Source organism: Mercenaria mercenaria, chromosome 12, assembly GCF_021730395.1.
Source record: "Mercenaria mercenaria strain notata chromosome 12, MADL_Memer_1, whole genome shotgun sequence".
NCBI classification, from domain to species: domain Eukaryota; kingdom Metazoa; phylum Mollusca; class Bivalvia; order Venerida; family Veneridae; genus Mercenaria; species Mercenaria mercenaria.
The window spans coordinates 24,551,208-24,575,788 of NC_069372.1; the positions used below are offsets into that span (position 1 = coordinate 24,551,208).

At 31.7% G+C, this 24,581-nt stretch overlaps 1 long non-coding RNA gene across 1 annotated transcript in view; it reads right to left on the reverse strand.

Moving 5' to 3' along the window:
- LOC123534594 (uncharacterized) overlaps positions 1–24,581 on the reverse strand; it is a 123,543-nt gene that overhangs the window by 61,027 nt on the left and 37,935 nt on the right. Inside the window, exon 2 of the long non-coding RNA XR_008366420.1 lies at positions 23,957–23,986. This is a non-coding gene — a long non-coding RNA (uncharacterized LOC123534594). The remainder of the gene's footprint in view (positions 1–23,956; positions 23,987–24,581) is intronic.

The window sequence follows — 24,581 nt, forward strand, 5'->3', positions numbered from 1 at the left end:
GTTCATACAAACTGTGACGTCGGGATGGGATTACTTAGAAATAGAGATCCAGACACACTTAGTCTAGTAACTGATAGACGCAAGGTTCCTTTACCCTACATGCCTGTATTAATGAGCCTTTTTAACGTAATAGGTCAATCAAAGAAATAGGACCTCTGTTAAACACTTGTAAAATGGTATAAACAAACAACATATGACTACTCAAAACGTTATAAAATCACAGACATGTTTTAAACATACAAGCACACAGATATATTTTCAAACAGTCGCATCAGTAACCTATACATGCCCATATTGATTTATGTATATTAGGCATTATATAAAGTATATTACCATAAAGAGAATAGTTTGGTCGTACCATTTTATATAACCCATTAGTTATATATAATTATCGTTTATGGATAGTAATAAAAGCTTATGGCAATTCTTTCTACTAAGAGGCTATACGGTTGCTTCAATCACCGAACGGTATGGCTTCAACGTCCATATTTAGAATAAAGACCATGTAGACACTAATTTCTAATGTTCTGAACAGATAAAATTGCACAGAAAAAAAACGAACAATATTCAGAATTGCGATTGAATTCTAATCTTAAATTTGTTTCTGTATCATCAACAGAGACCACAACATCTTTTTTGGAAATTAACGATAATTACATGAAAAACATGCCCATTTTTATTAAAACACGGCCGTATTGACGTAACGTCGATATGCTTTTTTGCGCCATACAGACAGTGACCGAGAAAGACTGAAAATTGATGTAACTTTTTTTATTAAAAAAGACGTTTAAAGGCACAGACCTCCAGATTTGGATAAAAATAATCTTTCTTTCAAATTGAAGTTGGTCATATCATGGACATTAAAATATGAGTTTTGGTTTCTAAAATATTTTAAAAATTCCAAATCAAGAAAAGATGACCGACTCGGGAATCGAAGCCCGGACCGCCGCAGCAATAAAGACAATTTCCCGTCGTCGTAACCAAAAGTGAAATTAGTGAATTATGTCTTCAAACTATAGATATTTATAATCAAGACAGTTTACCTGGAGTAAAGTGTTACAAACGCTTTTCGATTTTCATCGTAAAAAGTAGTAAAAACAACACATTCTCGTGTGTTTCCGTAACTTATAGTTTGTCAGTAATTAAGTTTTAAAGCTTTCTTAAGGAATATGGCATTTATTTCCATATATCTAAAAAAGAATTTAATATAATAATTTTACCATTAATTTTACACACTTGGAATAATACACTAGACGTCTTTCTACGCTTTCATTCCGCGAAACTATTCTTGTTTCTTTTATATCCGAGGAATTTGACAATTGAGATATGTTTGTCAAGATCTTCAGTCACTTTCTACAGTTTCCAGTAAGATGCGATCAGCACTATCACCAGTCCTTTTATCGTATTCTCAATAAAAGTCTTAATCATTCTGGAGTCGCCCACATATATTTGATCGTTGAACATTATCTCTATGAAAACCAACAAAAAAAACCATAATATTATATAAAATTGCCTGCTGGCTATCACACTAGAAATTTCTAAGTAATAGCCTGCCATTCCTGCATAAGAAATTATATAATGTTTGTTAAGATAGATTAGCCATTCAACACTTTGTTGAGTATCATTTGTATGTGTTCTTGTAAACTAAATTAATTTTATTGTCATTAAAAGACATAAAATTTGTTTGGTAAATAAAAGTGTGACGGAATTACGTGATAACTGTTTGCTTTACGCGAATAAACAAGAAATGCATTTTGATATGTCAGATAATTTTTGCAGAATTCGAAGACAAAGCCTGCACTTTCCCAGACAGTAGTTGATGATTCAAATTATCACTTTTTCTCTGTTTAGGGAAAACTCAGTCAGAATAGCAATCAGTATCAATGCCGACGTCTACTCACATTAAGTAATACTATTACACAAAGAGCTAAGTCTGTCTTATTTCTGCTTTGGAAGGACAGAATGTGTACATGATACACTGCCGTAGTGTTAGACATTTTTCCCTGAACAAACGTTTATTGGACATATCAGCCTACGACGAGACAGTGTAAATAAAATTGCCGCCACTGAGATAAAAGGTAGCACCCGGGTTTGTAAAACAGACCAGTAAAATGTATATTGACGGCAATAACCACGAAAATATAAAAGGATAGATGTATTGTCGAAAAAAATACACACACTTCGAAAAAGTCTTTATATGAAAGTACAATCTTCGTGTGAACATTTTTTCTTCCAAAAAGAGACGATAGTTACTTCTAAGAAGCTTTTTTTTAAAAAACAGAACGACATGCGACAAACAATTTTATCAACAAAGTTTGCTTTGAGCTACATGTGTATATGGATTTTAAGCCTTTGATTCCAAGGAGTTAAGTAGGCATTATACCCTGACAGTTCAAATGTAACGATGATAACAGTTACATCACATTACAGCAGACATTGAAGCTAACCTCAATCACACAAGATAATTCTGTTCATATAGTAACATCAGCCTGTTGACTTGATAAATCTGTTTGTTGTTTTTTATTGTTTTTTTTTTGTTTTTTTAAAAACATGCAAATATCGATTTGCTCGAAAATGCTGTTTATTAATAAATGAATATATATTATCTTGACTTGTATTGTCTAAAAATCTAAAATTGCTAGAAAGCTGTCGGCAAATGCATAACAAAGCTGTTGACAAGTGAATTTTCATTTTAAGATAAATTTTCATTTTACAACTTTTCAAATCAATAGTGACTTGTGTAAAAATTCAAAATAGCAAGAAAGCTGTCGGCAAATGAATAACAAAGCTGTTGACTTTAAGACAGATTTTCATTTTACTTTTTTAAGTCAAATGTGCTGATATTGATCAAATGAAATTTTTAACTGGATAAAAATTCGACATTATTTTTAATTGCGAAACTGCTGACAGGTAAATTTGACAGAGCAGAATGAAATATATATTATTTTTACGAAGTAACAGGTACCGGTATAAATTATGAACTCTTGTTTATATGCAAAGACATTTGGATAATTTACATAATAAGTATTTTTGTTTAATTTCAGTGTAACTGTATTTTGGATCTTCTTCAAACACTTATCTTGACTAGACTTCAGTATACACGCATCTTAAAAGGAACAAACGGAATTTTACATCGTCAATTTCAATCAACTTTGAAATATTTCTCCAAGACAAACAAATCAGCAACAATACCTCCAAGGTACACAAAATTTGTTTAATTCAGTAAATGTTTGCATTGTTTGCGATTTAGCTAGCGACCGGTATTCCCTGAGGTAATAATCAATCTTGCAGCTGTAGCTGCTATTTTACCGCCAGTCAACTAAGTAAATTAAAATCATATGAGTGGTACCGTTTGTTTCACAGTCTGTTCCGTTAAGACTGCTTACGTTACTACATCAAAAGGTCTGGCTAATTTTAAAAATGTTAAATTGTTTTCGAAATGAAAAAAGTTTCAACTGAATCATTTAAGTATATTTCATGTGCAAAATCTTACTGGTGTATACTTTGTCGCCTCAGCGCAAAAACCTGAAAATTGCAGTAATCCGGTTTTTGCGCCGAGAAGTAATCAAGTTTTTGCACCAACAGGATGACGTTTAAGCAGTGTTTGTTATATTAAGAGTTTTTACCATAAAACTAAAGGTATCCGATCCACATATAGATATCATTTCGATGGCTGGTGACACCATGTTTTTGGTATCATTTGAAAGAGTTGTGTCTGCTGAAAAGAAATAGTAAATAAGATTACCATACTTATAAGCACGAACCATTGCGAAATGATAAATCTTACACTGTAATAACTCGATTTTTGTTTATATAGTAAAAGTATCATTGAACATTATTTAGTAAAAATAAACATCCTATAACAAATTTTGTCATGTAATTTATATTGTCTTTTTTAGCGGATAATACACTTTCAAATGATACCAAAATTATATGAGCTTACCAGGCTTCAATATCTGATACATTTTATTACTACTTTTATTAAGAGAACTTGTTTACTTGTGAACCGGATACCTTAAGATACGCAATAACGAGCAGATACATTATATCGGAATACGCACAACGTCGGATGATCTAAGTCATGGTGATCTAACAAAAATTCAAAGGTAAACACTAAGAAATGCGTCCGTAGATATTTAATATACAAAATAACTGTATGGAAAAGACTGCATGTTGACGGTTAATATGATGAAAAGAGTTTCAGTTTTTGTTTGATTCAAACAATACCGTTAGTTTGACTTCATTCGAAAACAAAAATAAATCTAAGTGTATATTATGGGCTACTTGCGCAAATTTGTTTAATCAACTGGGGAAGGTTTAAAAGTTTGTCGTTGATAGGCACTCACTCAGTCAGTGCATGTTCGAATACCGGCTTGCATATGAACTTCATACCATTTCAGCAATATCTGCTTAATAAAAGAAAATTAACTTGAAATTTACCAATAATAGAATAAAAACGTTATTGGATGGACTAGCATGGATGGAGAGGAAATCGTTAATTACAATGTCGCGTTCTGTTGGTGGCAAATTCTAGGTTAGTATCATAACAGTAAACGACATTTTGAATTGGCGTATGTAACCTTTCATTTATTTATCTATGCATTCATTTTTGAATACGAGCAATTTTCAATCTTGCAACTTTCCTATTGGAGATGTACTGGCAACTGGGGACGACTATCAATAACTCAGATACAAAACAACAAAGACATTTGTCTTTGATTATTTATTACTTTGGTGACATTCAACGGTACAAAAATACTAAAAAACCGTCTGATTTATAAATAAAACATCTTCCTCAATGAACGGCTAGAAATTCGCTTATGGCCTATAACTGCATCGGTATGATGTTAAACAAAACCAAAGATTAAAATTGCACATCACATGAAGATGTGCATGTTAGACCAAAATCACCATGTAAACCAAACAAAAAATCTTCTTTTCAAAACTGTCATATTTTCTTTAGATTGAAATATTGTATATATCTATGCCTAGTACCTTGTAATCGTAAGTCAAACACACACCTGTAGTGTATAAAGTACAAGAGCTTGTGTCCCTTTTCAGTACCATAGCATCAGTTTAGTAGTAAGTTAACTCTGTCAGTTTTTAATGTTTTAATAAGGCATAACCTAGTGTATAAAGTATAATATCTTGACTGTGTTTTTTTCCAGTACCCTAGCATCAGTATCTTAGTAAGTTAACTTTGTCAGTTTTAAGTGTTTTAATAAGGCATAATGTAGTGTATAAAATACAAGGTATTGTGGTCTTTTCAGTACCGTAGCATCAGTTTAGTAGTAAGTTAATTCCGTCAGTTTTAAGTGTTTTAGTAAGGTCAATAAAATTTGCATTAATGTAGACAGACTGTTTCATTTATATTGCCATAGGATGTTTGATTCTTGCTTCAAGCAAGAAAGAACAAAGCCCAACACCAAAGAACCACATACAAAGAGAACAGCCGTCATACAACACCACACATAGAAATAAGGGTATGGAAAGACGTACTTTAAGAATATATCTGTTCTTTCTGTTACAGAATATAAAATCATTGTACAAAACATCACATATCATTAATAATTATCAAATCTTCAAACCTGTACTTAAACTTGAGCTCTTCATCAATAATTACTCAGGTAATGATTTATGTATATTTAAGAAGGTGAAACTTGGTTTTGAGGAGGCAATGACTTTAAAAGCATGTGTGTTTGTAAAATATAAAGCACACCTCGTGTTGATCACTTTTTACCTGAGCATATTTGTATTTTAGAATATGTTCATATATTTACTACTCTTACGTATGTATGTGATTCATGCGGGGTGTCATGTATTTACACTGTCTTTTTTAAATGAAGGAACATGACCGGTTTAAAATCGCCAATTTTTATTCTATAACTTAACTTTCCAAAGCGATGTCGGGCTTTCTTTTGTCATCACTTATGTTTATTGCATCTAACCTTCATGATTAAGTATTGTTTTCTTAAGTATAGTTTTTGTCCTAGTGTATATAATACCATGTGGAGTGTTTATTTTGTAGGTGTGTTGTGTGAATGTGGCCTTTTCCATTAGACATTTGTCCTTGTTTTTGAGGAACGTAATGTGTGAATATGTTACCCAATTTTGTCTGCTATGTACTTGTCAATTTTCTCAGATGTTAGACAGCCACTAACCAGAGGTAGGAACATTTATAACAAGAAATATCTTTAAAAATGATGGTCGGCGAATTGTAATAAGGAAATAAGTTTATGAATTTTTCATCTAACATTCATCTTTCATCTAACATTTTGCAAAACTAAACACCGCACTTTAACAATTTAAATGGTTCTCTTTTAATTTTTCGCAAAGGTTTCTTAGGGTTGCAATTTTGTTTCGTTTATCCTTAGACGAATAATTACAGCAGTAGTTGGATGAAGATTCATGAAGCGGTTCTTGAGAAGAGGTCATTAAACGTGTTTATATTTTTAGCTAAATTGGTCCCTACCCCCATTTGTAACAAAATAGCAGGAGACCTTACGATATTGTTATCGAGTTTGATAAAAATCCATTACATTTTAGTGGTTAATGCGAAGAAAGGCATATCTACTTTTAGCTATAGTGGTCCCTAATAGGGCCCAAGTTCCTATATAAATAAATTTGGAAGAGGACCTTATAATGATGCTCCAGACCAAGTATGACAAAGATCCACTAAGTTGTTCATGAGACGCTGTATAAAGGCATTTCTAGTTTTAGCTCTAGCAGCCCCTAAAAGGGGTCAAATGTCCCAGCTGAACAAAGTTGGCTGCGGGCCTAATAAAGATGCTACAAATCAAGTTTGATTAGAATACATGAGAAAAATCAATTAAAGGATTTTTTATTTATTATTTTTATTTATTTCTAAAATAGGCCAACTGATCCCGCTTTAACAAATGCATATTCGCTATTCCTGAATCTTTGGACAATGACGTCACACCTATAAAAAAAGTGAAGGTCAAGCAAAACATATAATTGTAACTATTTCAATATTTCTATTTCATAAGCAAAGTTTGACCGTAGTCATATCACATAGATGCACCTTCATTTCAGTGTAATGAGATTCAGTCATAATATAGCATATATATAATAAAACAGATTTCAACTGAGTTCAGCAAAACACTTAAAAGAACATAAAATATGATTCTGAAATTTCTGCACGCGGCACCCATAAACATTTTAAAAGTAATCAAGAAAGCTGGCATTCTTGTTTTTGTAAACTTTAAACAGATAACTGGATCCCTGGATTATATCAAGTTAATAATTGATTTTGATTAAATATAGCATACATCAAACGCGAATTACATTTGATTAAAAAAGCAGAACATGAAGCTGCAAATTTAGCAACATTGACAGAATCGTAATTAGCGAAAATAATTAGTTTCTGTACAAGATTTTTAGACATCCTTGTATTCTGCTGAAACTCTCGAAGCAGACGTAAACTAATCGGCTTTGTCCGGTTTAAGAACGGTTCGCACAGAAATACAATCAATCTTAATTCTCTCGTGTCTGTTAACTACAAGAGAGGAATGATGTCTGCTTAAGGTAGTTCTGCATTTTAGAAACAAATTCTGTTCTACGATGTACAATTTTATTAAACCTTATTTTTCAAAATATCATTGTATCCGAAATTTAGCCAATAAAAAGACGAAGCAGATAATTGTTTTCGCATTTACTTTATGTTTTGTATAGAAAACAAAAATTTACTTACTGGTACAACAATATCTAGGTAGGCACCAAACTTTTGCAAAGAACTTTGATAGCCTAACCCGGTGCTAGGGGCGTGAGGGGTGTTGCACTTTTCATTGCCTCTCATGAACAGACTCGATCAAACCGAGTCTGTTATTATGTTGTTTGGTTTTGTTCTATGCTAGGACATCTTCACAGATTTTACTTAAAGTTATTGCTAAAACTATTTTTTTTTCTGAAGGTAAAGATCAACATTAAAAGCAGGAGTACACGATATATTCCTGGATTTGAAAAAAACAAGAACTGTACTTTATTGGAAGCTGAATTACATTTAAAATGTTTGGGTCTTTTAGACGTATAAAAGATCGATATACTGACACTTACTTTGATTTTCTGATACTGATGGAAAGAAAACCACTTTTCTTTGTAAGGAGATATTGCACAGACTTAATACTATTTTTGTTGCGATAAGTCAGGTGTAGGCAACATCGATCGCTAGCACGATTCGTGGTTTTGCAAAAAGTCCCAATGTTATCTATATCCGTCTAAACACACATAAAAAAACATTTAATTCTGTAGATTTACCAACTGATAAAATCATAGATCAAATGGATTTGTTTATATTATTAATTGATAAATGCACATCTCAACAAATAAAAGATTATGATTTGCATTGGACTAAACAAAACAAACAATTTGTATAGGTGAGGTACAAGCTCCTACTGGAGTAATAATGAATCTTTGAATTATGCTGGATTTATTATGCTTCCTGTGTGCTAACATGCGATTATTTGGCTTTTTGATGTCCGTACTGCTTACTCACATCCGGTAATTTTGTGCCGTTCGAATAAAGTTCCTTACAAAGATATCGCTGCAATGTTAAATTAGCAAATAGATTTTAGCAGATTAAGAATGTCGCTAAGAACTTTAAAAAAACAAAAACAAAAAAAAAACACTCAATCCTGATGGACTGAATTCAAAAACATTGTTTAATGTGTAATGAATTTTACATGTAAATGTGTTTGTTTAGTACTATTACGTTTTTTCCTATTTATGGTTTTTTATATATACTGCTATAGGAAATTCTGTATTCTTATATCCGTAACGTACTAAACTTGCTATCTGTTATTCATCATTCAACGTAACGTTTACTTCATGACGTCACGTCCGTTGCTTTATTATGTATTTATCCTGATAAAGGCGTAAGCGCCGAAACGTTGATAAAAGATAAATATTCACGTGTTGTTGTTGAATTTTAACATTACTAAGAATTTAAAGCAGATCTAAGAACAACAATTTCATTATTTAAATTAAACAATGGTGCAGGTAACACAATATATAAGCTGAAAGGATGTAATGTCAAGCCTGAAGAAATGGAAGTTTAAATGTCACAAAGGAAAATAAAATTTAGGCAGCAATTTATTTCCATAGTCGTGCGTTTGTAGTCGTGTGTTTGGTTTTATGCAAGACCGACTTGAAAATATTTATCACTCCGGTCACGTTTAAGAATGGGCGTTTACTATTAATTATTGTTTTTATTTTTTAAGTGACCATCCACAGATATATTTGGGGTCAGTATGATACACTGGGCGAGGCGTAAGCCATCATGCTGGCCCCACATATTTCCGCGGAGGGTCATTAACAAACCCTATGATTGATTTCTTTTATCGACCATTACTTTATAGCGTAGATCATCCACAGAAATGTAGGGATTCGATCTAGTGATCACCCTTGAACCACAGAAAATGCTACAGTATTTTGGGAGGTAAATCAATAGTAAATAACATTTTCGCTCACAATTTACATTGATTTCAATGAAACATCTGACAGTTGTAAATTTACCTATTTTCAACCACACAGCAAAACAAAAAATCAAACAAGTCCAACAAATAAAATAAATAAATAAATAAATTGTTACGTAAAGATTAATCTCCAGAAAGGCGACTGCGTGTTTAACACTTGATACACTGGCAAAGTTAGATTCCTGGCAAGATTTATGCTGCACGTATTACGGCTACCAAGCATTATTTCCAGATAAATAAGGTACAGAACTACCTTAAGGTTGATGCTCAATTCTTTCATTTAAACTGTAAATTTGTATCTTTTTAGAGATTGATTTAATCATATTTTATTGCTAATCTAGAACATGCAGTACATAGTACATACAAATTTATAACACATTAAAACAAACAAACATATGATGAAGACGATTTAGGTAAAAAGCAAATGGGTTGGACCACAAGTTTTACTAACATTAATGACGGCCCTCCCCTGAGATAAGTAATGTGACAAAAATATCAGAGTTGTGTTCAAGATAAATACATACTAAGTAAATGTTTTATAGATTAAAAATCCGCACATGTGAACACTGCATGTATATCTTAAAGCTTTAATTAAGGCGTAAACATTAATAAAACTAAATTGTAAATGCTCCTTGAATTAAAATAATTAGGCTTTATCTTATTATTTGGACTTCGTACACCTAAAATGTTAAGAGTTTCTAGTTTCGTCAATCAGCTGTAAATGGGTGCCAACAATACTTATTGACATGTTGCCTGAATATTTCAGCTTTGCCTCCTTTCTATACTAAAAAAGAGATGAATATTGTCACTTGGGTGTTTTGATATTCTATAGAGGCTATTTTCTGTTTTCAGTTGAATGTTTAGACTTTCTTGACAGGAATGTCATGTCATTCAATAACATATGATTTGCATTAAAGTCATAATTAATCATTCTTTTCCATGCTTAATTTTTTTTCGTAGCCAAGTTGCCAAATCAATATGTCAAAACTTATCAGACAATATCGAATTGTGGTCCTGTAGCTTAGGTTAAAAGCTCTTAACGTCAGTAACGAAGATGTAAAACTGTATGAGTAAATAGTTATGAAATTTCATCCGATATATTTCTTATTTCAAGCATTTCTTTGTTATGGCTTTGTAAAAAAGTAATCATCTAAGTAAAGACGTTAGAATCGATCTTTCTCGTCTTACTTATTCAATTTCAATAACATGATATGTAACAGCATGATCGTCTGGAAGATAAAAAATATTTGTGAGTTTAAAGCAGTTGATGTTATCTCTGTGGCTAGAATATGGTAAGGATGTTGGGTTAAGAATTCTTGTTCTTTCATACTTTACGGATCTTTTCGGTGTTTTCACCTGTGTTTGAAAAATCCATCTTACAACAGGCTGTAAGATGACTTTCTTGGTGTAAATGACATAACACGAGCTACATCTCTGTGGTAGATTCATGCCCTGAGTTTAATATTGTTACGTTAAACCGGATTCACAAAAATGTATTCCATAGTTTCCTACAGTTTTTTTGAATCATTTAAAATTGTTATTTTACATAAAAACCCAATCGTTTTAATGGAGACAAAAAATAAAAGCTGGAACACTTACATAAATTTGCCTTTGTAACGTCATGAAGTGTTTCTTATTTACGAACACTGGATACCAGAAACTAAAAACTGAAAGTAGGAGAAACTTATTCAACATCGTTGCTTGTATCCATTAACTTTACAATTTTCGTTTATTTTAAATAAAACAGGATCTCTGTCAAAAACAGGAAAATGGAAACAAACCAACAAAATATAAGTACTCAAAACACGGTTGCATACAACGATCATATTTGTGCATAACAAACATCATATATTTATAGAATCGTTATGTTTTGAAACAGTTTTGAAAGAGCTGTACCGTTTCATTTACCGGCTGTTAGTTTATTAGTATTTAAATCTTGCTTTTTGAAATTGTTTGGTAATAAAATATCGTAATGCAATACGATTAGGTTACTAATCATTGACTGCTTTGACTATATAACGTCCAAATTTATTATAAAGGTCATAAATAAATACTAACTTCCAAGGTTTTTTAACGGGACAACTTGCACAGTTGAGATTAACAATACATGTATATAATTTTGCTATTTATTCAAACAATATCACACGGATATTCTGTGATTTTTTGCCTTCAATGTTTTTTTCTGCTTTCTCATCAGTGACCGTCGCATCAACCTACGTACATATTAACCATAAATCACAGCAAATGTTCTCAATAGTGATATGATGATAAAGATCTTAATTCAACTTCTACAATTTTCAATAAGATACGGGCACCATTATAAATCTTTCTCTCAATAACGTGATTGTCTTGGAGATAAAAATCCTTTGTCAATGTAAAGTGGTTTTTGTAATCTCCTTAACGTGATGTGTCTGGTGCGGAAGACCATTGGACTATGATTTTATCAGAAAGTCTTAATCGGTAATTACTGAGTTGAATAGTCGCCCACATATATATTGTTGTTTTATATTTTCTTCGAGAACCGAAACATTCTAAAACTAACAAGTAGTAAAATGTATTCCGGCTATATCGGTAGTAATTTTTTAATTAGTGTGCTGTACCTGCATAAGAGATTATATGTTGCACTGTACTGAATGGCCATGAAACACATTGTAACGTATGCCTTCGCAGAAACTACATTTTATCTATTCTTTTAGATAATGACATAGAAAGCAAATATCGTAAACGATATGACGTACTGATTGCCAAATGTCATACAAATCATTTGTTTAGTATTTTATACATTGCCGTAGTAAAGAAGATTTAAAGTTAATTAAGTCAGTTGTTCTCTGAGCAAAGTACCATATATCTAAACACTACAGACACAAAGTTTAACACATTCTCTATATGTAATATTTGCAGCACCGAAAACTCAAACACTAAGAAGATGAAGTATAAATAAATTTTTACTCACTGTGATAAAACGAAGCACTTGTGACAAAACATCCAGGTTTATAGAAACATACAAATAGGTACAATCTGTACTCTTAAGGTAATAATCTGTTGATGGCAACGACTACATGAATCACAACGAAGATAAATATTTAGTTTGAAAAGACACTTTCCAAGAACGCAACCCCAAACTTCTCTTTATGCGATATTGTATCAGGAAAATAAATTTCCCAGCGTCACATAAAAGAAACAGTTGTAACTTCTTAGAGTTACATTTATGTGGAAAAAAAAGACAGCTACTTAGATCTTAAAGCTTTCGATTAAGGGAAATGCTTCTACATGACAGCGCCAAAATAACTGATGTTAAGAGTTATGTGTAACATTAAAGGTGCTAGTCAATGACGTCAGTGACGAATATGAGTTAAACAAAGACAGAGTTTTAATCACACATTGCATATAAATAAACACTTAATACTTAAAGGCAATTTCAGGAACAGCTTTTGTATTATGCAGGATGATCTAAAATTGCCTCGTGCAAATTGTGTATAATTGCAAAGATATAACTACGTATATACCACATTAGTAACAAAACGCAGAGTCTATAATTCAATGATCAAATTCAAAAGTTTGTGTCTATTTTTGTTACTTGATGGCAACGATACAGTGTCGGAAATGTAGTCAAACAAAAACCATCAGGCTCCCACGCAAAGCAATTACAATATATGTTAAAGTAAGAGAAACTTTTTTTGAGATTCTGTTACGAAATTCTTTATTCTTTAGAACGCAGTTTTTCAAAACACACCTGAAGTTTTACTTGTATTTGGTTCTATTATCAGGTGCTTACAACCAATTAATGATTATCATTTTCGAAAAAACCCAAACAAGTCCACAAATTATATAGTGTTTACATTAATCTAACGTCCGCAGTATAAATACCATTTGATCTTACCATTTGATTTTCATTTTGGTTACTTGTTTTTAATGATTCTTAAGTTTACAAACACCACAGTTATGTGTTTTCTCCTAAGAGATAAAATTAAAAGTGAACGAAAGAGTATGACTTATTGCACATGAAAATACTTTTTAAGCTTTACTGAATTGGATCATTTGAATCCCCCGTCCTTGCCGCAGCGTAAACAGTAAAAAGAAAAGAAGTATTTACACTAGGATAGATTTTTCAAAACTAATGTAAATGTTTGTGCGAAAATTGTAACTATTGATAAAAGATTGCGTGTGTTAACTGTTTAAACTATTATTGTGTGAAGTATTATATTAACTACTGTTAAATCATTAATATTCGGGGGCTACTAAATTTCGTGGATTTTGTGGTTGAGTCAATCCACGAAATTTAATCCCAACGAACAAGTAAAATTCCCATTAATTTTATTTTCCAAAGTTGAAATCCACGAATTCATATCCCCGCGAAATTGTCGTTTTGACCAAAACCACGAAATTTCATGCCCAGGAAATTAACTGATTTTACAGCATAACAAAATTAAAAGCTAACTGCAATCATTCCTACATCAGTGTTTCCTACTTGTAAGCAAAATGTTGTTAAAAACGTAGCACTCAGGACTTGTGATACAATTATATTTCTCAAATTCTTAAGTACTTACAGATATTCAAAAAATGCTATTCCAATTGATATATGATATATAATAGTTTTGAGAAAAAAAAATATTGATTTCAAGCAAAACTAATCATTTTGGAGACGGTAACACTTTACAAACCACTTACTAATATTGACTAATTAAACAGGGTATTGTGTTATTATTTTGTTACAAAGCTGTTGACAGGTGAATAAACATTTGAAAAATCAGAAGTATAAATATACTAGTATACTTAATTACAAATACTGGTGTGCTACGAAATATTATTCAAATGTACATATATTCGGCTAATCAAAAGCGTTTTGGTTTAAAGTACTTATTCCAGTATGCTTGCATCATTGACTGTCCTAAATTTCCTATCTAGTCTTCATCAAATCTTCAGATAATCTGATGGATTTTTACAGGTCAATTTCTATCAACTTCGAGATATTTCCCAGGGAAAATGTAAGCAGTCACCGCCTCCAAGGTAAAACTAATCGGTTTAGTTTACTTAAGGTTTGCATCTTCTAAGATTTAGCTAGTAGCTGCTATTCTCTGAGGTAATAATCAATTTGTTTTTTACTGAAAACGTCAATATGTTTCTGCCTGAGATTCCTGGCTGTAGCTGTTAAATTAAAGTTTGCAACACACTAGTACATTGCAAGACGGTTACAAATGTTTACTTTTAGACAAATACATTAACCTAGTCTGTGTTCAGACTCTGTGTTTTGTTCACAGGAGATAACTCCTTGTATAATTATGTCCCTTGTCTTCTCAAAACACAGCCACGAATGATGAAGTCAGAATATATAACAGAATTATTCTTTCTCAAAAAAAATATCTAGTCGGTAGCCAGACTTACATTAACCATACACATACTACATGTTGTAAATGGCTTAACTTTAAACCAATGCCATTCATTTGTATATGAAAAATGAACTATTTATAAGCTTAACTGCTATATTTGGCATAAGGAATTTCCGGGCGTAATTTTCAATACGATACTTACTCTGTGTCTGTTTTATGCAGGTTCAGGAACAGACACATTAGATTACCTGCTGATTTTTTTTATAATTACTAGTTTCGTAATCAGATTTTTTGTACAGTACATTTAGCAATGTCGTATAATGCTATTGACAACAGTAATCTGTAATCAACTTGGTCATGATTATCTGCTGAGAAAATCAATTGGTTTTAAACTAATTTCAGACTCTGAGAAAGAAATCGTATTTCTTTTCTAGAAACATGTTGGTGTACGAAAAATTAAGGATAGCATACTTATTGTGATGAGTTTGTAAACAATATGATTATTTTGATCTCATTAAACATATACTGATGATGAAAATAATATCTTATTATGTTATTTATGCAAATGTGTTTTAGAAGGACACAATTATGCTTTTGACATGAAGATTTAATTGTTGTTTGGCGTTGATGTCGTCTTAAAACAGGTTCGAATACTGTCTCCGGCTAATATCGTGACTTCTGATTTCACTAAAATATTCCTTCTAAAGAAGCCATGTAGCAAGAAAAAGTCAAAACCTCCTACATAAGCGTTAATTGTGCGTAAATAATGCTAGACTCACCAAGAAATTGCCACGTTTGTCATGCAGTTACTTCCTTGAGGTATAATAGTATAATCAGCCTACACTTTCTGCAATTTCCGCTCCACGTCAAAAGAAAAGAACTTGTCAATTATAAAGAATAGAATAAACCGCGCATAGAAATGCTTGTCTTGAAAGAGAAACAATCCGTCATGTTGAGCTAGCATCAAACGCCAAAGTGTTATATGGTTTAGACAGCAAATGATGTTTAAAATTTGGAGACGTTTTCCTTTGTTTATTTTTATTGTTGTAATTTAAATCGCATAAATCAGCCGAGATTTCATTGCAATGACATGCGTTCACGATGATGATATTATTGTTGTCCTTCAAAGAGTTTCTGTGTATATGTGTCATACTGTTTTTGTTTTATTTATTTATACACGCGCATTTGTGTTCTTTCTAATGATATTACGTGAGCATGGGATTCTCCCGGCGAGGATAACTTTGTAACACAGTCATGTAACTCTGTAGCATTATGGGTATAAAGATGTAGGGCTTGTGCACAATTAACTATTTTAAACTCCTCAAACGTGTGTTTGCTGCTGACCGTTACAATGTGGTGCTCCATTGTATTCTTTTAAGAAATCTACCCTTACCTACTATCTTTTGCTTTTCATTATTATCTATTTGTTTAACTTCGTCTTTGTATTTAGCCTTTATGTCTACCGGGTACACGTCCACGTATACACTACTGTATTTGATGCTTTCTTCAAATGGGGATGCTAGCACTAGATCAACAGGAAAGAATTATCCATTTGTCGGAAATAACATGAACGTTATTGAATCTTGTATGAATTGATTAGTAATCTGTATGACAGGAGTAATTATATATGATTTGCATTTTAACTGATACAGTAAACATCAAATTTAGATATAAATTGTTTAAATACTTACAATTATAATTATACAAAATGTGCAAAATTCTCAATGTTATTGTGTATGTATCTACAGCGTTGGTTGTATTGGTTTTAACGGAATGGAGACGAAACAAATGAAATGATATAATAGACAATATGATTTAGATTTAAACGATCATGAGATCTATTGATGAATGTGATATATACTGATTACTCAATATTTAGATATTTTTCAGTCAAATTTATGGTAATCTCGTTGTTGTCAACTAAATATAGTGATTGAACTTCGTTAAACTGTTCATAATGTGCATATTTATAGCGTTCTACTAATTATAATTAAGCCTTCAATGTAATGTTTTTGTTGGTGTTTTATAGCTTGTCTTTTTGTGCAAGTGTATTAAGAACATTATCGAGTTTTTATGAGTTATAAATCACTTGCAAGTTGCAAAAGAATTTCGTTCTTATATAAATTAATATTATAATTATCAGTTGGAATTAAGATATTTTTTTAATTACGATATCAGTGAAGAGATCGTTTTCTGTAGCCCTTGGAAATATATTCTGTACTTAGTCTATAGGCAACATGAAATGATAATCATTGATTCAATATATTCAACAGCCAGTAGAAATCTGTTTTGAAAATAGTTTGTCACTATCACGTTATGTTTAACTTACCATGAAGATAACCATTCTGACAAGACTTAAGTCTTTCTACAGTATATGGTATTTTTCAAAATCAGGTGTTTTGCAAAGAGACATGTATTCAAAATTTAAAATATTAAAGCAAAAGCTTGCAAAACATTAACAGTTTTAAAACAAAATTTACGTTATATAGAAATTAATTTAAATATTGAGGTTTTATAGATTCTGTAATTCTTGAAGCTGCTTTTCCTTGTATTACTGCAACAGTAAATGAAATTACTGACAGCGCCTCACTACTACAGTCACTACAAAACAAAATACCGCACATAACAAATTTGTGAATCTGTCGTGTGTTTTCGTCTTACATGTCAAATCTAAGTAGAACTAATGTAGACGTTTGCGTCTTCTCATGTAATCTACCCACTGAGGTGCGCCGAATGCCACACAGGGAATATTTGAAACTGGCGTGGACGTCTCAGTTTGTCAAGCACGATCGAGCGAAATGCCATTGTAACGCAAGTTTACTGCATGGTTTTTTTCTAGCTTGCGATGCTTAAGGATTGTTGTAACTAATTCCACGTCAATTAAACATGCTCCTTAATAAAGTACAAGACCAGTAGAAGATATGGTCAACAAGAGTGACGATTCAATGGCCAACGAGCATTTATACACGTTCGATTAACTATTTCTACCATATAAACATCGATTAAAACTTGATTTGTCAAAAAATACTTAGAAAATTCGGCAAAAAAACGTTGCGTCGTGTACCTATACATGTACTTGTCTGCTTCAACGGTTTTGACTTTTCTGTGTAATTTTTCTACAATGAAACTTTTCACAGTTGTAAATCAACAAAGTGTCTATTAAACGGTCAATAAAATATACAGATCTGCTTTTCTTATTTTTCAGATATTTGCCTATGATTGAAGAGATCCGTAAGCGAATCTGAAGGCATTGTTGAAACCATTTTATGTGTCAACATTTTATCATTTTTCTTTAGACAGAAAGCTAACTGAGTCATTTTTATAAATGTGCACGCGAGATGACACTTACACGTAGAATGCTTTTCCTTCCCTTAATCAAGTTCCAGGCATTATTCTATGTTATCCGTATATATTTCCTTGACTTCCGGTTTATAAAATGGAAAGAACCACCCTAATATAAATACAATGCAAAATAATAAAAGACAATTACGATTGCGTTATTTTTTGAAGTTTGCAGTTACGGGCTGATGAAAGTCGATTCAAAAAGTACACAGTTCATGAGAACGTTTCACGAACCGTATAACAAAAACGTTATTTTCTCAACTTTAAGAAAAAAAACAACATGAAGGATCTTAAATGCAAAACAAACAAAGCTTTATTCTACAGCTGAAAAACAATCGTGCGGTACTTTCCAGTCTTAGTATAAACACTATGTTATTGCATATAGCTAGCATATCAATTTGTCTGAAAATCATTTGACATAAATATTATAAATGCAAACAAACATTTTTAGGTTTTTGAACGAAATGTACACATCTGAAAAATATCACTTAATTTAAAGATGACATGTAAACAGTCTTAGGTTTCCACATTCATACACAAACAGTGTATCCAGCTGAAGAAAAATTGCTCGTGAAAGTCTGATCTCCAGACGACTGATGAAAAAACATTTGACGTCTTTCTATACGAAATTCAAAGCCAGAACAATTACTTTTTTATTACTGATTAATACAGGAAATCACATTCAACGCACTGCTGCTTCTTGATTATTCTCGATTATTAAAATGTAAAAAATAACGCTGTTTATTAAGATTTGTTCCGCTGTTTATTTGCTTTTCTTATCAGATTCAATTTTAAAAGAAACTAATTATTTTTACTATCAAAGCTAAAACGTCTAAAGCCGAAGCAAAAGTACCTTACAATTCATATCTACATATAATCTGATATGCACATTTATCGCAATTACTGTTTTGTCTTTTTACTGTCGATACATTTCCCAAAGTAATGGTAGTTAAGTACGTAGAGATGGCCGTATTTAGAACTTCTAACTAGTGATGTTCTTGACACAGACATAAATGTCTAAGCACTATTCTTTTTAAAAAAGAACGACAATGCCTTCAAAACATTTATTATGTAAAGTGCATAGCCATATATATTATGTATTAGAAACTGGATAAATATAAGCTTTTAGTTAAAATTGCATATAAATGTATTTGAAGCCTGCGAGTTAAACGGCATACTGTTATGTTGTTACATATGATGATGGAAAATTCACTTAAGATTTAAACCAAGACTATCACTTATAATTACATAAACTTTGAGATTTTATACGTGTAGAAAATAGAAAATCGTAAATATCACGACAGCTTTGTTCTTTCTGGTTAAGAAAGTGATACGTTACCCATTTTCTGTTACTGTGATTTATGGCTAACAAAATTGTAGTAATATGAGTTTTAACCTTTTTCCTGCCAAATTAATATAATGGACTGGTCCATCATTCAATTTGGGCAGTACCACTTCTTATTCAAGGCGGTGTTCACTGAAAATTTACTGCCTGAAATAGCGAAAAGTGCAGACCATGATCAGCCAGCACGGACGTGCAGACTGATCTTTGTCTGCACTGGTCGAAAAGGCAAAACCACTTGCCGCAAGCAGGCTGAAGGTTAATGTATCACTTTGTGAAAGAATGTAATTAAGTTGCGTGTTAAACAGACATGCATTGATGATGTTGATATGAAATAATTTTCAGGGTATTACTAAGCACCCTATAACTTACATGGACAGACTAAAAACATGAATACGAACAAATGAAACGACCAGAAAATGACAAAAATGAAAATAAGAATTCATTTCAGACAGAATGAAAACGTCCAATGGTATATTTATCTGAATACCGCTTTTAAAATAAATGCCATTTGTTTATAAATTATGCAAAAGCTTTGTCAAGTTTTTAACTTATTTTACGAAGCTCGTACGTTTGTGCGAAATTAGCGACAGAAATACTTCTAATCTTTCTGATGCCACTGGAAATAAATTAAACCTAATGTGAATGGTTGCAGTGATACTAATTTCTTCCTACTTAAGATTAAGTTGATGAATTCATCAAATAAGAGAATGAGGGACGTAGGAGCTAATTGGATCCCCCTCCTACACTTTAACAGGGCTGGGTTATGTATAGTTCAAATTATCTTAGAATTGTGTACCATCATCATTATATTACCTGCTGGCAACGAAATAATCATAGGTAATGATAACTCGAACTGACACTATTTATATGTCACAGTCACATTGCACTTGTCCTGAAGGACCTACCTCGGTAACGTGTAAAACAAAAAGTGTAGTACTAAATAGTTCCCCATATCAGTACATGTCAATTTCGCAGCCTATATCAGGTATATGTTACGTACGAAAACATCATATACCTAATAATAATGACAATACACTATCGAAGACTAGACATGGAGAACGGAAATTAGAGTCACTGCTCCTATGCTCTCTCCCTATCAAAATAACTTACATGCTTATTGCTTTTAAATGTTTAATAAAATCCATTTTTATATAACACTTAGCAAATTCACCCATTCATCTCTACTTTTCGAAAGTGTAGTTTTTGTTTGGTTTAGAGTCCGATCAACACAATTTAGGATAAATGGCGCCTTTTCAAGTTTTATTTTACGTTGGCGAAAGATCCAAGGTGCCCCTCTTGGTATTGTTTCATGCAAAAACGACACCGAGAAGAACCATCGTCCTCAAGTTAGCCAGCTGGATTGATTCCTAACAATCTACACACCAGCCTGGTTTTCACATTTTAGTGATGGGTGGCTAATGGTTCGCTACAATCGGCCTTAACCATATGTTGGTAATATTTGATTTGATATTCACATTTACTTAATCTAAAAACAGTTTTGTTGGGTTTATTCTAAGTTAGTAGAAATCGTTTAAGTATTTAGAGTATTCTAAAAAGCGCTCTTGAATATATACATTAAAAGGGCGCTATATAAGAGTGCTATAACAACATCAACTAGTAAATTAATATTTTTATGAGAACATTTTTAGGAGGACAGGGAGTCATTAATGCTTGTTCCCGTTTTATACAGATACAATACTACTAAATTGCCCTGCTGGTATAATTACTTTTGATGTCATTACAGAAAGCAAACAAAAGTAAATAATATATCACATATTGACATTAGTCATTGATGATAACTTCAGGTAAAAAGATATTAATAAAATAATTCCATAACACCGTTTGTAATAGAACGTACTTTGGTGAAACATAACAATTTCCATATAATTACTGATATAATACCGCAGATCAAAACGCTTCTTTTACATATGCGGTATCATATACGGAGAGTTTTGAATAGCTTTTCATGGAATTGCACTCAGTGCACCATTGAATCTCTAAATTACTTTATGAGGGTGAAGTATTTAGAATATTGTTCGAAATGTTTTCCGTTTTTTATATTTTTATAGCATCAGTTTATTTCTCTGTGCAAGAAACTTAGTTTCTATATTTCCAGAACTATTTCAATTCCAAACACAAATGTGTTAAACAAATTCATTTATTTTGGATAATATGCGTTTTACATATTGCCGATGTATAAAGACCAGTTTTAACGAATTATAAGATGTTTTATTATTTATACAGTCCTGTTGATGTGCATAATTCGCTGTTCTCAGTTTCTCCGACTTATCTTTCAAATATATTTTTACTGTAACAGTTGTAAAGTATATCGATATTGTTATGCATCTAGATCTTTTCGGAACTATTACATGCCAAAAGTGCATATAACAAGGGTCTATTACATACTGATTTCTATTTCTCGTTGAATTACAATTTAACTTAAAACGTTAATATTTTTCCATACACTGACCCCTGAGTTTCAAATCGGGTGCGTAATTAATTTAATGTATGCAGTTGTTTTAATTCTTTTATTTAGGTCAGTATTGTCAATCTTATTCATGCTATTGAACAAATTAATAATATTTAAATAACATTTATTCGTGTAGATACGTATGTAACCACACGGTTATTTATCTTTGCATCGCGAAATATGCGCTCGTTCTTTAGCGGAAGAATATGGTGCTCCTAAAGTCGCAGAATTTTTCCGCTTCGGAACTCGTGCATATTCCCCGATACAAAGGTAATAACTTATAATTATCCATAATATCATAATTAATACAAATTTTCAAAAAAATGTCCGCGTTTGCATTTATTATTTAAATCCTTTGAGGAAAATTAATACATTTCTCTTCTTAAAATGATGCAAAGTTTCCTCAAGGAATCTCAATCAATGATAAAATTTAAAACATTAAAAAAGAAATTAACATTCAAACCCAACAAAAATCAACCTGTCACAGGGCTCATTAAATATAATACTTGATGGATTAAAGAGCTAATCATTTCCAATATGGCAATAAAACTCGTCTCTAGTCGAAGAAAATCGTCAGGAAACGTTTGCATCTAAATTTGTATTGAGAGACTTTCCATACATGCCGGCCATGCATTCAGAATTATGTTCATAAAAATAGTGTGAAATGAAAATCTAATAGCACAGAATAAAATAAACACTACAGTGTAAATGAATTAGAAACATAAAATTATTAAGATTAAATATTAGCAACATAAGACTAATATTGTCAAATCTATTAACATATCTCTCGTATCGAGAGAAATAATGCATCCCGACCATACGTTAAGAGATATGTTCATAAAAATACTCTGAAATATGAATCTAATAGAAATGAAAATACAGCATATTTGCAGCGTAAATGCATTAGAAACTTGCATACATTGTATTTCATAAGATTTTATTTTAGCAACATGCAAATTTATAATAAGAAATTTCAAGTAGATCTTTGTCCTGAGCAAAAGATCGTTTGTAATATATCTTCGACCATGAATAAAATGATACTTCTGTGAGGATAGTTGAATATTAAAGAACTGTAATACAGTTTCCACATGAAATAAGGGTCTCATTAAAAAAAACAAAAACAAAAAAAAACTGTCGTTTGTTATGAAATCTGTGCTTAACTTAGAAAAACTTCACCCATGAATTGCGACATATTCCAGATTTTCAGTGGTCCATATATTAATTAACACCAGCTATAATGATAAAAGTGCAGTTCCTTATACGTTCAGCATTTTTTTGTTTCCCATTTCGGAAGTGAAGAGAAAACAGCAATAAATGTATTTCTTGATTATAATGAAGTGGAAATAGTTCAAGAAAACCGGTGAAAGTACTGAAGGAGTGTTTATAAATGTATGCCTTGCAAAATCATATCCAATCAGACACATACACGAACGATAAAAGGTATGGAACCTATTTTGGGTTGTACACTACTAAATGTAACACAAACTTCTTTATTCACAACTTCATAATGTAAACTTCTTTTTTTGCTATAAATATCCAAATGAAGGACCTCTTACGTAACATAAACTATATCTGGATTATTTAATCTTACAGTGATATTTTAAATTTTGCTCATTTCTTTTGAGAAAAGTAATTCAAAACGAGTATCTGAGAAATATCATAAACTATATGGTACAAAGATTGTTTCTTGTAATTAGATGTACTAACGATCAGTGTTTAACGTTAACAAACAATAATGCATACATAATTACATTTCAAACAAACACTTTGCTACTTTCTATGCAGGGGACTTGTAATGGATCGCTGATTTTACCTTTGTTAAATTGTATGCCCATGTGGGTCAGCTGTTTAACTCGTCTTGACTAAATTATTAGGACTTTAGGTGCCAAATGTTTAATTTAATTTAATTTATTTATATTACGTGTTTTTAAAGCGTTTTAATATTTGTCCTCTTAGAAAAAATTAGAATACATTTACTTACCTCCTAATTCAATTTGTGCCTAAATCCAACCTGAAAAGACATAATGAAATACATCAATAAATCAATAAACTATACTTTTCAGGTGATTACTATCAATTGTTAATGGAGTCCCCACCCCCTCCCCACCCGCCAACCGTCTCTCTCTGTCTGTCTCTCTCTCTCTCTTGATATGTATTGTAAATGCATATCTTTTTTTATTCAAGACTATAATGTGGACATTAAAATTGTTCACTTTGATAGTATCGGAGAAAGTTATATATTTTCAACTTGTCTGCTATATTTATATCTAAATCAATTGTTTGTTTTGTTTCAATTGTCACAACCGTTAGATGTATGTAATGCCATGTCTCCTGTATTGTAAACAACCCTGGTAGTACAGAGTGAAAAGTTCAATTTCTTGCATGCCGGATAGGATTTTCCCGTTATTTGTCGGTGCTAGAAAATCTCGTCTAACACCCCTGTTGAATGAATGTGTAAATTCATATGCTACTGTAATAAAATAATGTTTAAAAGAAAAAGATTCGTTGTAAATGACGTATACAGTACGCAAGAAAAAGAATGTCTCTACTTAAAGGTGAGAATGAAATATCATGATTATAATATCTGCACTCGGGTAACTGTTTTA